The sequence below is a fragment of the Chroicocephalus ridibundus genome, chromosome 3 (genome assembly GCF_963924245.1).
Source record: "Chroicocephalus ridibundus chromosome 3, bChrRid1.1, whole genome shotgun sequence".
Lineage (NCBI taxonomy): Eukaryota > Metazoa > Chordata > Aves > Charadriiformes > Laridae > Chroicocephalus > Chroicocephalus ridibundus.
In genome coordinates this window covers 20,350,470-20,364,493 of record NC_086286.1, presented here as the reverse complement: position 1 = coordinate 20,364,493, position 14,024 = coordinate 20,350,470, and the positions used below count along the sequence as shown (strand labels likewise).

Below are 14,024 nucleotides of genomic sequence, written 5' to 3'. Positions count from 1 at the left end.
GTACAGCACCAGGAGGAGCCAAACAGGGTGTCTTTTTCTCCGAATCTGTAATTGGGGTTCCCCTGCCTGCCTCTGTGCTCCTCTGGTCTGTGCAGACGAGCCACCGATGCAGTTATGGCTCTCCTGCAATGGTCCTGGGAGAAGCACTGGCGGGGTGTTATTGCAGTTCCTCTACCTCCCAGTGCCTCTGCGCTCCTTTGTGTGTGGGCAGACAGGCCTTTTATCACATTCCCTAACAGTCAGTACTTGCTCCAACTTGGCCTTCAGTAGAATAAATAGAGTACTTCTCTTTCGAAGAATTTGATTCGGTAGCTATAACCTCTGAGAAGCAGGAAGATTAGCCGTCCTGTTCACAGTGCATCCAGCCCCCAAGGACACAGCAAGTGGAGAAACTGCAATACAGAAAATAATCCGGACTCCTCAGCAAAACAGATGAAAGTTTTTCACCAGATATTTGAAGTGTCTTTTATATAGGCTTACTCATCACAGCTCTGGGATAAACCCCAAGTGCAGTTCTCATCCAAATTAGTAATGAGCCCAACCTGCAGAGAAACAATTGACTAAACCATGTTTAGTGCTGATAGTTTTCCCCTGTCACATGTGTGAAACTCTTCTATAACTCACTAGGAAAAATAACATAGCTCAAATGCCCTACTGACACAGCATGTGTCTAAATGTGGCCTCATTCTACAGCTCACATCTGAGTGCAGATCCTTTGGATTAAACCCACAACAATGCGTGCTCAAAGTCGTACCACATCTGAAATGGCTTTGTTTCTTTTTCAAAGGATGATCCATAATCATGCGGAATTATAATTCACCTAAAAGCTTCTGAATGTTCCAAATGCCAATTATTTCATCCATACAGGCTGACAGGTAAAAGAGATAAAAAGATTTAGTTATTTAATCACCAGAACCAGTTGGAGGTAGTATCCTTAAACTCCACTTTCAAGGCAGGCCAAAACTCTTGAGAACTCCAAGGATATCAGAAATAAATTCTAGTGCACAGCTCTGACCTCTCATTCTTTCCTGTGACAGGTTGCTTCAGGTCCTATCTTAAAAACTGTTAGAAATTTTCATTGTCAGTCTAAAGACACTGTCAGCATCATCCAGGGAACAGAAAACCTCCCTGTACTTCTAAAGGCAAAATCTAGAGCTCAAATCCCCCAAAAGTACTTTTGAGCCAGCATCTCATTTGAAGTAAGTTATTACTCAGAGAGTATCTTGTATACCGTATAATTTTTCAGTCAAGGATGTCAAACACTGGATCTCAGACGCTGTAATTTCATGCAGCATTTCCTTTTCACAAGCCTTTTTATTGCACCCTTTGCAAAAACAATAGCTAGAAAACAATTTCCCATGACTTATAAAAAGAAACGAAGGTATCAGACTGTGTATTAAGGAATATTCTTTTTGTCACAAGTAGCAAGTCTACGAAGATTAATTCTGTGGTCTTAAAACAAACATGGACTCGTGGGTTTTTTGCTACTTCGTGGAAAGTTGAAACTATGGCCCTATGTTCTATTAACAATCCCCTGCTGCACCTAGACAATTTATTTTTATTTAGTGGATGCACAACAAATGATACAGAGTGATACAGTTATTAGTCTCTTCTGTGTTCATATTCCCTACAGATAACTCTCTGCAGTTGCACGCACTTTTGTGACAATACATTTAGAAATACTTACGACAAGGTCCTTCGTATCATTTTGACCCAACAAACCTTTGTTTTTCTGACTTTATCCCTGCTTTCGACCAACCTTCTCTACTGCCCCACTGATATTTGCCAAGGGCTGGATTCAGATGATTAAATAAATACAGGTGACGTTCAACGGCAAGAACATAAACCTTGAGACTTCTGTTAATCATTTCCAGCTAGGAATAGTGGCTGTTCGTTCAACTCCTGCTCAGATTTTGGCTAACGCACAGCTCATGCTAAGGCCTGATGTACACCGTGAGCAGCTTCGTTAGGTCGAAGTGAGGACAAACGTGATGGCCGGGAAGGGCTTGCTGTCCCCTGGAGCACCATCCTTGCATACCGATTGCCTGGCAGTTTCTTTCGAATCCCCTGACTCATGGCAATGGTACAGACCAAGCTTCCAAGCTGGATGGTACAAATATGTCAGCTCACCCAAAAAGCTTTTGAAGTGGATCCAACAGCAGCTGGGCTGCTGAGGCTTTTGTGCTTCCTGGCGTGATACAGGGGACGCCCACACCGTGACAGAGGCAGAAGGATGTGCATTCTTACCCTTGGTTTGGTAACTATTTTGCTTACAGGTGTACAAGTTGGGAGTTGCAAGTTATGAATTAGAGAACCTTTTGAGTTAGAAACCTCATGAGTTAAGTGATGAACTAGTGAATTCACGTGTTAAACTAGTCCGTACAAAAGGGACTGAGTGCTTGGTTGTTTGTTTTCCTTCCTAGTAAGCTCATAAAAGAAAAGTTTAAATTACAGAGTATGTTGCCCTGTAGATTTGAGCGATCCAATCGGGCCGTGACAAGCACACCTAACATCACTTTGCACATGGGCAGCACAACCCACACCAGATGCAAGTTGTGCAGACCCTGATCAGAAAAACACTTTTTTCCCTGATTGCTCTCTTGAATCTCGCTTCTCCAAAGTGCCATACAACAGCTGAGGTAAATGCTGCATCCAAACAGGTCTCAGAGAATCAAAACAAGCACGCTTGAACCCAGATGAAGAAAACAGTGAAAGAACACGCAAACGACCAAATGCACTTGGCAGAAACTGCCAGCTTTAAGAAATTACAGGTTTTCCATGAAGTCTTGGCACATGAGGACTCAGACGTGACCTGCCAACACTATGATACAACTCCGTGAAGCCTACCCAATCTCAAGCCAATTCAACTAAGAATAAAGTCTGTAAAGAATACTACTGGAGGTAATGTGCAAAAAAAGAGAGAAGATTTAGGCGAGAGCCTAGAATCTGGCTTCATTTACTGCACACTACCTTGATTATAAGACAAAAGGATTTCTCCACAAAGGCTTTCTGTAAAGGTCAAAACTAACTCAATTTCTACCAAATATAATCTGTGTGCTTTTCAGAATATCCACTCAATTATCCGCTCAATGCAATTTACTTGATTCCAAGGAAGAACCAGTTAGTCATTTTTACTATGCAAGTGTTAAAAAAGATCTCTTTTGTCCTCTCTACTTCCCCCCCTTCCCATAGTCTTAGAAAGTAAAAACAAACAAACAAACAAAACCCACAAAAACACCCCAAAGAAAAAGGTCCACATACAGTTTTACCTAAAACATAAGAAAGAATGAGAGATTAACTCTGAACTAAAATAGCAACATAAAATGACTTTGTATTTCAAGGACCAAAAAAGGTAATACCAATATCCTGGTACCCAGCTCATGACACATGAAGCTCTGTATTAAACCAAACCACCAGTATACTTCTATCTGCACAGAGCAGCTTTTGCTTTAAAGACAGTCCCAGCACCTTTACGTTGCTGCCTTTTGCGCCATTTCTCTGTACACCCCCCCACGGCAGCGGGCTGGAACAAGATGATCTTTGAGGTCCCTTCCAACCCAAACCATTCCGTGATTCTATCACCTCACCTGAACTTCTTTAGCAAGTCTATACCTTTCTGTAATTTAACACTCAAAATACAAATCAATGTTTTTTGGTTTGTTTTGGGTTTTTTTGTTTAAAAATGACGGTACCGTATCCTAACCATCTGGCTGAAAAAGGGAACTATTCTGGCAGTGGAAAGGTTGCACTGACCCAGTTACAACGGGGCCATGCTTGCACAAAATTCTTCAAGTAAAGTTATCTTTATCAGAAACAGATAAAGAAAACAAAAAAGCGTGAACATAGTAGTAAGTGATCAAAAGGCAGAGTTTTCACAACTGGCAGACGGCAACTTCAGCGCTGGACAAAAAAACCTCAAGATCTGTCTTTTGCAAAGGGCATTATTTATAACTTCTATCTTTTCCCTCAGAAAGCTCCCCTTTGTGAAAGATTCACAGGGCCACTAATCTCATGTTAGGTGCTTTCAGGCCTTACTGCTTACTAGGTCTCACTTCCTAATTTTGATTGTGCTACGAGGCAAGTATCGTAACACAGGATATCACGTAGGCTACATTTTTTACTATGTTACCATGTTGATTTTGGAGAAAAACTGAAGAAAAATTCATCTGAGGACGGATGATACATGAAATGGAGCCTTCCAGTTAAGATCAGAATGGCATATGTCAACTACAGCTGTAAATTTTAGCTACCACTATTATTACATTCTGTTAAACACCAGCAAACACCAGTTTATAGCTTTTACATCAATTCTATTCACAGAAATTCTTCTCACATGTAATATATGCGCAAAGCAGAAAATATTCCTTCAGGTGGGCAGGGAAAGAAAGAAACAGGTAGCCCAAGCCACCCACTCTCAGTAACGCAATAATCTATAGGAAAGCAAGAAAAAAAACCAACATGCAGTCCCTTAGCGCTCGCTCAAGCTAGCTTTTTCTCTATGACAACTTTAGATTACATGAAAATCTGACCTTGTCTGTACTCTATTCTACAAGCAGGGAAAAATCAAGTTAGCTTTTCTGTTTCTACAGTACAAGAAAACACTTTAATAAGCAATTTCTCTTTTTTAGCAAGGGAGCACAGCCCTTCTAGTAGCATAATCGCAACAGAAAAGGGCTTTTGTATCTTTGTTCCTAAGACAGTCCTTTAAAAATGGCTTTCAGTTTCTTCCTGCAAAATATAATTTCCCAGCAAACATTGTTTTAATCTCCTGTACTGTTGTGAAGATAAAGATAATGGAAAAGACATACAGAAATAGCATCATGTATGCCATTTATTTAAAATACGAATGCTAAAAAAGATCTGTTTATTTCTAAACTTGTTATCAGAAAATTATAGGACTCAATTATCTTGGGCTCACTCTGACTTTGAATATAGTTTTTGTTCCTCCTGCTGTTTTTCTGCAAAACCCACTTCTCTTTCTCAGTTCACACCTGTGGCAATTTCGTGTAACAGTAAAGCCTCAACCTGCTTCTAAAAGCTTTTTTATTGTCTAAATTAGATATTAGGAAGAAAATCTTTACTGTGGGCGTGGTGAGACACTGGAACAGGTTGCCCAGGGAAGCTGTGGCTGCCCCATCCCTGGAGGTGTTCAAGGCCAGGCTGGATGGGGCTTTGAGCAGCCTGGTCTGGTGGGAGGTGTCCCTGCCCATGGCAGGGGGTTGGAACGAGATGATCTTTGAGGTCCCTTCCAACCCAAACCATTCTATGATTATTCAGATACAACAAAGCAGTGAAACGGATTTCTATAGCACGTGGAACCATTGCATAGCAATTTATTTTGCTGTTTAATCTAATGAATTTGACTGCAAATAATTATGCCAACATGGAATGGCAGACTTTAGTAAATACCTACTGTAGTACCCAAACTGACAGTCAGTTGTGACATGTCACAGCAACAAAACACAGCCACTTTTCTGCAATGTGCCCTTTCAATTAACTAAAAGCACTGCCAACTGCAGGGCTCGTTAAGAAAAATCAATTCTTTTATGTGCAGTGCCCATGCAACTCAACTATTACAAGCTGCCTTCCAACACAGACACAGCTAAAGGCTAAGTGGTCCAAATGGTCTTTGCTATGCCATCCACTCCAAAAAATTCCTTTTAAGTAAAGGAGCTTTAACAAATTGTGTGAGTTTTCCAAAACCCACCACAACAACCTACTGTGTGTACAGCTACTCCTGACCTAAGAGGAACTAAAAAAAAAAATAGAGAAGGCTTTTGTGATTCTTCAGCATCTCAAATGAAATCGTGCTGTGTGTGGTTTTAAAACTGGGGACCTCAAACCAGGACAATTTTGCATATTAAAATAAGAATGCATAAAAAGTACATGGTGCAATTCAGGACATCTCATTCATGCTCATGTAAATGTTCATTGTTGCATTTATCATTCTCAACATAATCTCTACAATACTATTAAATGGGAATTTGGTATATAAAGGGATCAGATGATACCCTTACATATGATCAGATCTTCATCATCTTTTTTTCCAATAATATGATCCTTGAAAAGGTGTTTTGGGGAAGTCTAGAAGTATGCACACCAGCATATGCGATAAGGCATAGAAGCATGCAACACATTTATTATTGCAACAAACCACCTGTGACATCAAATGCAAGTTTGCTACTCATTTTATTTTCTGCCACGTCTAGGCACCAATGGCAAATTTGACAAGAATATATTAGAGATACTTGAGAAAACAGAAAAAATCTTGATACCAACTTCATTCGTATAGGTTTATATTCACGTCTATTTAGATACACATGACATATAGAGCATTAAATATGAACTGCCAGTGAAGGTCAGATCCTTTGATAAATGTTATCTTAAGATTTAGACTGCAAACACTCATTAACAGAAAAGATATCCCTCATTAAACTAACTTCAATTTAATTTGTTCTTGTGCATACGAGTACCACTTCACACATTCTGTTGAAGACAGAAAAGTCGATCTTATACAGCAATTTAGTTTTAAAATAAATAGTGATCATACCCAAAGAATAAAATAACGTAGTGAAGTTAACACAAAGGACCCTGCAAATACTCATCTTACTCTAAGGTCTAAGTACTAGAATGCTAAAAAATTAAAAATGAAAAAAAATTACGAGGACTTAATTCAGGAAAAAAATTACTCTGGCAGCAAGGCAAAGAAAGGTCTATAAAAAAGTTTAAAGACAATTGACAAAAAAAAACGAAAAAGAAGCTATTTTTCATTCGCAAGGATGTTAGCATCGCTCTGAGCAGCAGATATTGGAAAGTGATTTTGCTCATCTTCATCGTCAACATAAAAGAGCACTACCAAGTAGCAGAGACACCTGAGACAATGTCTGCATAACGCTGCTTCAGGGCAAACAGAATGTGAGGAACAAACATGAGCTCAGCAATGGAGGGATTCACTACATTTACAGGGAGAGGGGACTCTAGAAATTAGGAGAAGGAAGGAAATATATTTTTAACTCGGGCAGGATGAAAGCCCTTTGGAAGTTCCAACAGGACAGCGCTGTTCTCAAATGCATCCAATACAGAAAGAGAACAGTTCAACTGCTGCAGAGAGATATATAAATATAGATATATATATATATGGACTAGATTACAGACTACTTCCAGCTGCTACCAGGGAGGAAACCATTTCTCTTCTCTCTCATCACACATACTGGCTACAGATCTACTTTCACCTCATGACAGCGTCAGATGAATACTCCTTGGGTGCTGAGTACATATATTTGAAGGTAAATCTACCCTAACCTTAATAATTATGCTACTTACAAAGGAAAATAAGTAGAGTACACAAAGATGCCTATAGATTAAATGAAATTCACCTGAAAAGTCTTAAAGAATCATAGGAAAATGGGTAGAAGGTTACCGACTTTGTCTCCCCACCCCCTCTTGACAGATTTATCTAACTTGTTTTTAAAAACATCCAGTGACAGACATCCCATAAACTTCCAATAATCCATCCTAGCAGTCAACTTTCCATTTGCAACTCCATACTTTCTGGCTAAATTTCCCTTGCTCATTATTTAAATCCATTGCTTCTTATCCTTGTCACAGCAGGACATGTAAAACAGCTTATTCCTGTCCCCTTTGGAGGATTTTGTAAAAGAAAATAAACCAACTCATGACTTTTAATTACACAATCTGACATTACAATACAACATCGTTTTCCATGTCTCAGAAGAGATTCAAAACCACTGGATTTTGATACATAGGAGTAATCGAGAAATCTTTCAAGCCGCTGGATGGATTCCCAACTGATGGTCGTCTCAGCGAAATGCAGGAAGATAATCAAGGACAAAGAAACCTGTTTGCTCATTTATCAGGACAGGAGAGAACCTTCAGAGGCTTTTCTGGAGTAGAGCTGTCAGTCAGCTTCTGACTTGCCTGATTATTCTTTTAACTTTCAGACAAGGAGCTGTTGTGAATCAGGCTATTCTGCTTAAGGAAAATCCCTCTCTCCCAATTAAATAGACTTAAAGTAACTCATTTTCCAATAGGTTATCCTTGTACACAGTTTGAAAGAAATGAGTGCTGCTCTCAGTTATATTAACTTTGTTCTTACTCTTGCACCCGGTATACACTATTTATTAGTTACTCAAGGCCATTTAAAAAGTATTTTATCTTAATTCTGGCAAAATCGTACCTTCCCTGGCCACACATATTTCATTAAGACAATGGATAGAGTCCCATTATCACATCAAATAAAACACTAAAATTCTCAAATATTGATGAATATAATTTCTGAATAAAACACTTCTTCATGGAAAGTACCTCACCAAGGAATGGCAAATAATTTCAAGCAAAAGGCAGTTGACCACCATTCCAAAGAGAGGTGACAATGACAGGGAGTTGAGAGCTAAAAACAAAAAGACAGAAATCCCTTTCTTGTTTCCACATAAGAGATGTGGTTCACAGCTGATATTCAGTACTTCTGGTTCCACCCTTTATCCTAAGCCTCTAAATAAGAGTAACGTAATAATAATGTAAGAGTATTATTATCAAAGGACATTATTTATTTCCTTAACTTGAAGTATCTGCTATTTTTCTCAAAAGAGACAGTGATGGAAACTAGGTGCTGATGTAGCTTTAAGGTCTCTTGCACATCTCGCGTCCTATTCCTAAACCTATTGCAAAGTACCACCAATAAAAGGCAGATAAAGGGACTCTCTGCTCTATACATTTGGTCCTGTTCTGGACTGGGACATGGCCATCTCCTTCCCTCTTTGACTACAATCCCACTTAAAGGGCAACTTTCTCCTTTCTCTCCAAACCAAGTAAACACTTGATTTCACAGTTCTTTAGGCACCAGCTCTGATTTTATTGTCAAGAGACTGGTTCACTTTTTCCTGTCTCAAAAAGGGAGATGTCTGGCCACGTTCCAAGAAAAATGCAATCAGGCATAAGGTCGGGCAAGAAAAATAAATGTTTGGCACTTACGGTTTTCTTAGAGATATGCAGTACACAAGAAAGTTGCAGTCTCAAATAGATCAAAAGCTGAATACGAGGTTTTACTATGACCATAATGCAAAATCTTGAGACAGAATAACTGTTTTCAAGTGCATCCTACTAATTAAGAACATGTTATTCCTTGCCAGGTTTTTCAGACAAAGGATTTTAAAAGGATCTGCATGAAGGAAAACCAGCTGTTCCAACATTCTATGACAACACATGGTAATGGAGAGAGAGAGTGCGATCCCTTCCAAAAAGGGCATCACTAATGAACTTTGGTAGTGGAAAACAAATGATATGCTGTGAGTGAGACTGAATAGAAACTCAAACACAGGTACTTTGGAACAAATACCTTGTATGGACACAGGTTCAACATAATATTGGCTAAAAATACAGGCAATGTTTCACAGACCTGTTTGGTAAGTGAAGCTGTAGTCACGTAAGTAAAAGTAAAGCGATGAACAGTCATCTCTAGCCATTTAAAACTGCATAACAACTCAATGGACACTTCATTTTAGTGATAAAAGGGTATCAACATTCATATTAAGCAAAGAGACCTGATGTGCATCTATCACAGTATCACAATCTATCACCGAATGTGTATTGATTCAGGTTAATACCTTGGCTCTCTGATCATGGTTAGAAATGAGAGCAGTCTCTTTTTCAAAGCAGCAGCTAGACTAGTATAGTTTTTCAATAATAAAGTAGTTAAATATGAATTGCAAGTGAAGGTTCTGATAATAACCCTGAAAGGAACATAAGTCTAATAAGCAATTTCATCTGAGGGAAAGTAAACAACATGAGAATGTTCTAAAGTGACAAGTTTATGCGACTGATCATAGCCAGCACAGCTTCACGAGGGGAAAATCCTGTTTAATTAACTTAATTTCCTTTTATGACAAGGTCACCCATCTAGTTGACCAAAGGAAGCTACCAGATGTGGGGTGTCTGGATTTTAGCAAAGCTTTTGATATTGTCTCTCACAGTCCCCTATCACAGCTAGACATGTCCGTAGCACGTTGGGTGAACAACTGGCTGTTGGGTTGGGCTCAAAGGGTTACAGTAAATGGGGTTACATCAGGCTGGCGGCCAGTCATCAGTGGGGTTCCCTAGGGCTCAATTTTAGGGCCTGTGCTCTTTAATGTTTTTATAAATGATCTGGACGCAGGAGTCAAATGTACATTAAGTAAGTTTGCCAATGATACTGAATTAGGAGAAGCTGTGGACTCCCTCAAGAGCAGAGAGGCCTTACAGAGACATCTGGATAGACTAGAGAGCTGGGCAATCACCAATCATGAAATGTAACAAGGGCAAGTGCCAAATTCTCCACCTGGGGCAGGGCAATCCTGGCTATACATATAAACTGGGGGACGAGAGGCTGGAGAGCAGCCCCGATGAAAGAGGTCTGGGGTTTGGGTTGATGGCAAATTGAATAGGAGTAAACAGTGTGTCCTGGCAGCCAAAAAGGCCAACCGTGCCCTGAGGTGCATCAAGCACAGCATTGTGAGCGGGTTGAGGGAGGCGATTGTCCCACTCAACATCGCACTGGTGTGGCCCCACCTCCAGTACTCTGTACAGTTTTGGGTGCCTCAATATAAGAAGGACATCAAACTATTAAAGTGTTCTGGAGGAGGATGACCTTGTCTCAAGGGCAAGACTTCAAAGGAGCAGCTGAGGTCACTTGGTTTTTCCAGCTTGGAGAAGGCTGAGGGGTGCCCTCATCGCATCTACACCCTCCTCAAGGAGGGAAGCACAGGGGGAGCTGATGATCTCTTCTCTCTGGTGACCAGTGATGGGACATCAGGAAATGGAATGAACCTGTACCAGGGAAGCTCAGATTGGACATTAGGAAAATTACCACTCAGAGGGTGCTCGGTCACTGGAGCAGGCTCCTCACAGAAGTGGTCATGGCACCAAGCCTGTCAGAGTTCAAGGAGTGTCTGGACCATGCTTTTAGTCCTATGGCTTAGTTTTAGGTAGTCCTGTGAGGAACAGGGAGTTGGACTCAATGATCCTTAATCCGTCCCTTCCAACTCGAGATACTGTATGATTCTAATTACTTTACATACAAAGCTACTGGGTTGATTTATGCACCCGAGTATTTGTATAACAAGGTTTAACCAAAGCACAATCCAAATTTTGACCAAAAGTCCTTAGGGTTTCATTTGGTCTGTGAGACTTCAACAGCAGTTACTGGAGGCTCTGATTCTTCCACCCAGGGTGCCCAATTATGCAAAGGAAGCCACCTTGCAGCAGCTGTTTCCAGAGTGGGAGGGCTCTCTCACAACCACCTCTGCAGAACGCTCCACAAGGATGCCTTCCTCCATCCTGCAGCTGACCTGAAGAGTCATAGGCAGTTTCTTGCTTTATGGGGCTCCACAGACTGGCAAAGTGGGCTTCAGGGCACAAGGAGCTGAACACGGCTCTAAAATCACAGCCCACTGTAAAGTGCTGCAAGTAACACTGAATCTTCCCAGCCCCTTCTCCTTCACCAATAAGATCAATACATATGAACAAGAAAGACTTAGCCAAATGGTATCTTATCTGGGAGCTTTGTGATGGCCCCAGCTGGAAACGGTCAATTTGCCACATCGTAGAGGGTGTTGCTTTCTAATGGATCAATCATTTTAGCAAATATCATGTCCTTTCAAAAAATTATGTCTTTAAAAAAAGAAATTAAAAAAAATTGATATTTCAGTTGGCTAAAAAACAAACTTCTGGACACAGATAGGGTAGGAAATGACTTGGCCACTGCTACCACAAGTCTCACTAAAATTACAACACAAGTAGAAGAAAAGGGAAAATGCAAGGACAGAGAGCAAATAATTGCTCTCACTTCCAGAGCTGGTCCCTTTCTGGATGCTGTGATTCATCTGATCCTGGACTGGGAGCAAATGAGTCACAAGAAATCAATTTATTTCTGAAGTCATGGTTCCCCCCAACAATGCTTATACTAGTTCTACCGTTTCCATAGCAACTAATGCATTTGAAATGAAAGAAAAACTAATAAGATAAATGGGAAGCATAAAATATCTTGCAATAGTGTGGGTGCGCATAGCACCAATTGTTGATGGCCTGCTTTGGAATGAGTTGCAAGTTGCCTTCATCAGTAATGGCTTTTCCATTGAGAAGTAACACGGGTCCCCATATCTGCATTATTAACAATTCACACATTTCACCACTAAAAATTATTACCTTGTTCTTGAAGCAAAATCCACCTTTATCACATTTGAAATAAGTATCTTCTCTTACCATATTCTGAGTGGTGTTTCTGTTGAAGTCGTTAAGAATTTGGGTCGCTAAATAACTTTTTTGGTAGCATTAAGGACCTTACCCTTTAGCTTTAAGTTTTGTTGTCAGTCACAAGTATGTTGAGTGACATGGATTTAGTAATATCACTTCACACCAACCAAGGGACTGCATACAACCAGTTACGCACTGGAAAGTCACTGTATGTTTGAAAACGGTGACAATGTAATGAAATTAAATATTTTTAAATTTCTGTAGCTTCTTAATTTACCACAACAAAATTATTCTAAGGTGATATGCTGATTTCATAGAAGCACAGAGTCACTTAGGTTGGAAAAGAACTTTAAGATCATCAAGTCCACCCAAAAAGGTCACACTGACAAGTCCACCGCTAAACCATGTCCCTCAGCACCACATCTACACAAATTTTAAATACCTCCAGGGATGGTGATTTAACCACTTCCCTGGGCAGCCTGTTCCAACGTTTGATAACCCTTTCTGTGAAGAAATTTTTCCTAACATCCAACCTAAACCTCCCCTGGTGCAACTTGATGCTGTTTCCTCTTGCCCTATTGCTTATTACTTGGGAGAAGAGACCACCCTCCACCTGGCTACAGCCACCTTTCATGTAGCTGTAGAGAGCGATAAGGTCTCCCCTCAGCCTCCTTTTCTCCAGGCTGAACACCCCCAGCTCCCTCAGCCGCTCCTTGTAGGACTTGTTCTCCAGACCCCTCACCAGCTTCGTTGCCCTTCTCTGGACATGCTCCAGCACCTCAATGTCCTTCTTGTGGTGAGGGGCCCAAAACTGGACACAGTACTCGAGGTGGGGCCTCATCAGTACCAAGTGCAGGGGGATGGTCACTGCCCTAGTCCTGCTGGCCACACTATTGCTGCTACAGGCCAGGATGCTGTTGGCTTTCTTGGCCACCTGGGCACACTGCTGGCTCATATTCAGCCGGCTGTCGACCAGCACCCTGGGTCCTTTTCCACTGGGCAGCTCTCCGGCCACTTCTCCCCAAGCCTGTATTGCTGCATGGGGTTGTTGTGACCCAAGTGCAGGACCCGGCACTTGGCCTTGTTATATTTCATTAAATACCTAGGACATGCAGAACGCGTTTCAGCACACAGGCTGTTCTTTAAAATATTCCAGACTTCCATTAAGAAGCCCTAGTCAACCAGTCACAGAGTTCAAGAGTACAGAGAATAATTCTATGAAGTTCAACCAGGAATAAGTTTGTGAGATAAGCACGTAGGAGTCAACCTTATTACTTGTAAATAAAGATAGCAGGATTTACAGCATATACTAGATCTTATTTACTAAAAATCAGAGACAAGGAAAATATCGGAACACAGACATCTCTTGCCAGTTACTACTTTTGATTGATAGACATTTTTAAAGTGAGTTGATGCAATATAATCTGTTCAGAAGTGAGGGTGGAAACAAGACTTGCATTAGTCCATTCATAACCATCATCTTTACTCTGTCAATAAGCACAATGACAAAGTGGATATAAAACTATGAATGGGAAATTTTGTCGGAATATTTTTCCCAGAAGACACAAATATCACAGTTTAAGACGTCTAGGGCAAGTGAGTATTTTATTACTTGAGACACACACAAAATGGGATCTTCATCCCACTCACTCTCTGCCTGGGGCTGCTGCTTCCCCCCTATAATTCATTATTTATTTTACAAGCAGAATTATACAACTTCCTACTTGTAGTTTTGCCTGAGAAATAACCTTAACGCTTTACTGTATTCCTTATTATGG

At 40.6% G+C, this 14,024-nt stretch overlaps 1 protein-coding gene across 1 annotated transcript in view; it reads right to left on the bottom strand.

Moving 5' to 3' along the window:
• The window catches only part of MRPS5 (mitochondrial ribosomal protein S5), a 58,423-nt gene that overhangs the window by 18,509 nt on the left and 25,890 nt on the right, over nucleotides 1–14,024 (bottom strand). The window lies entirely within an intron of this gene.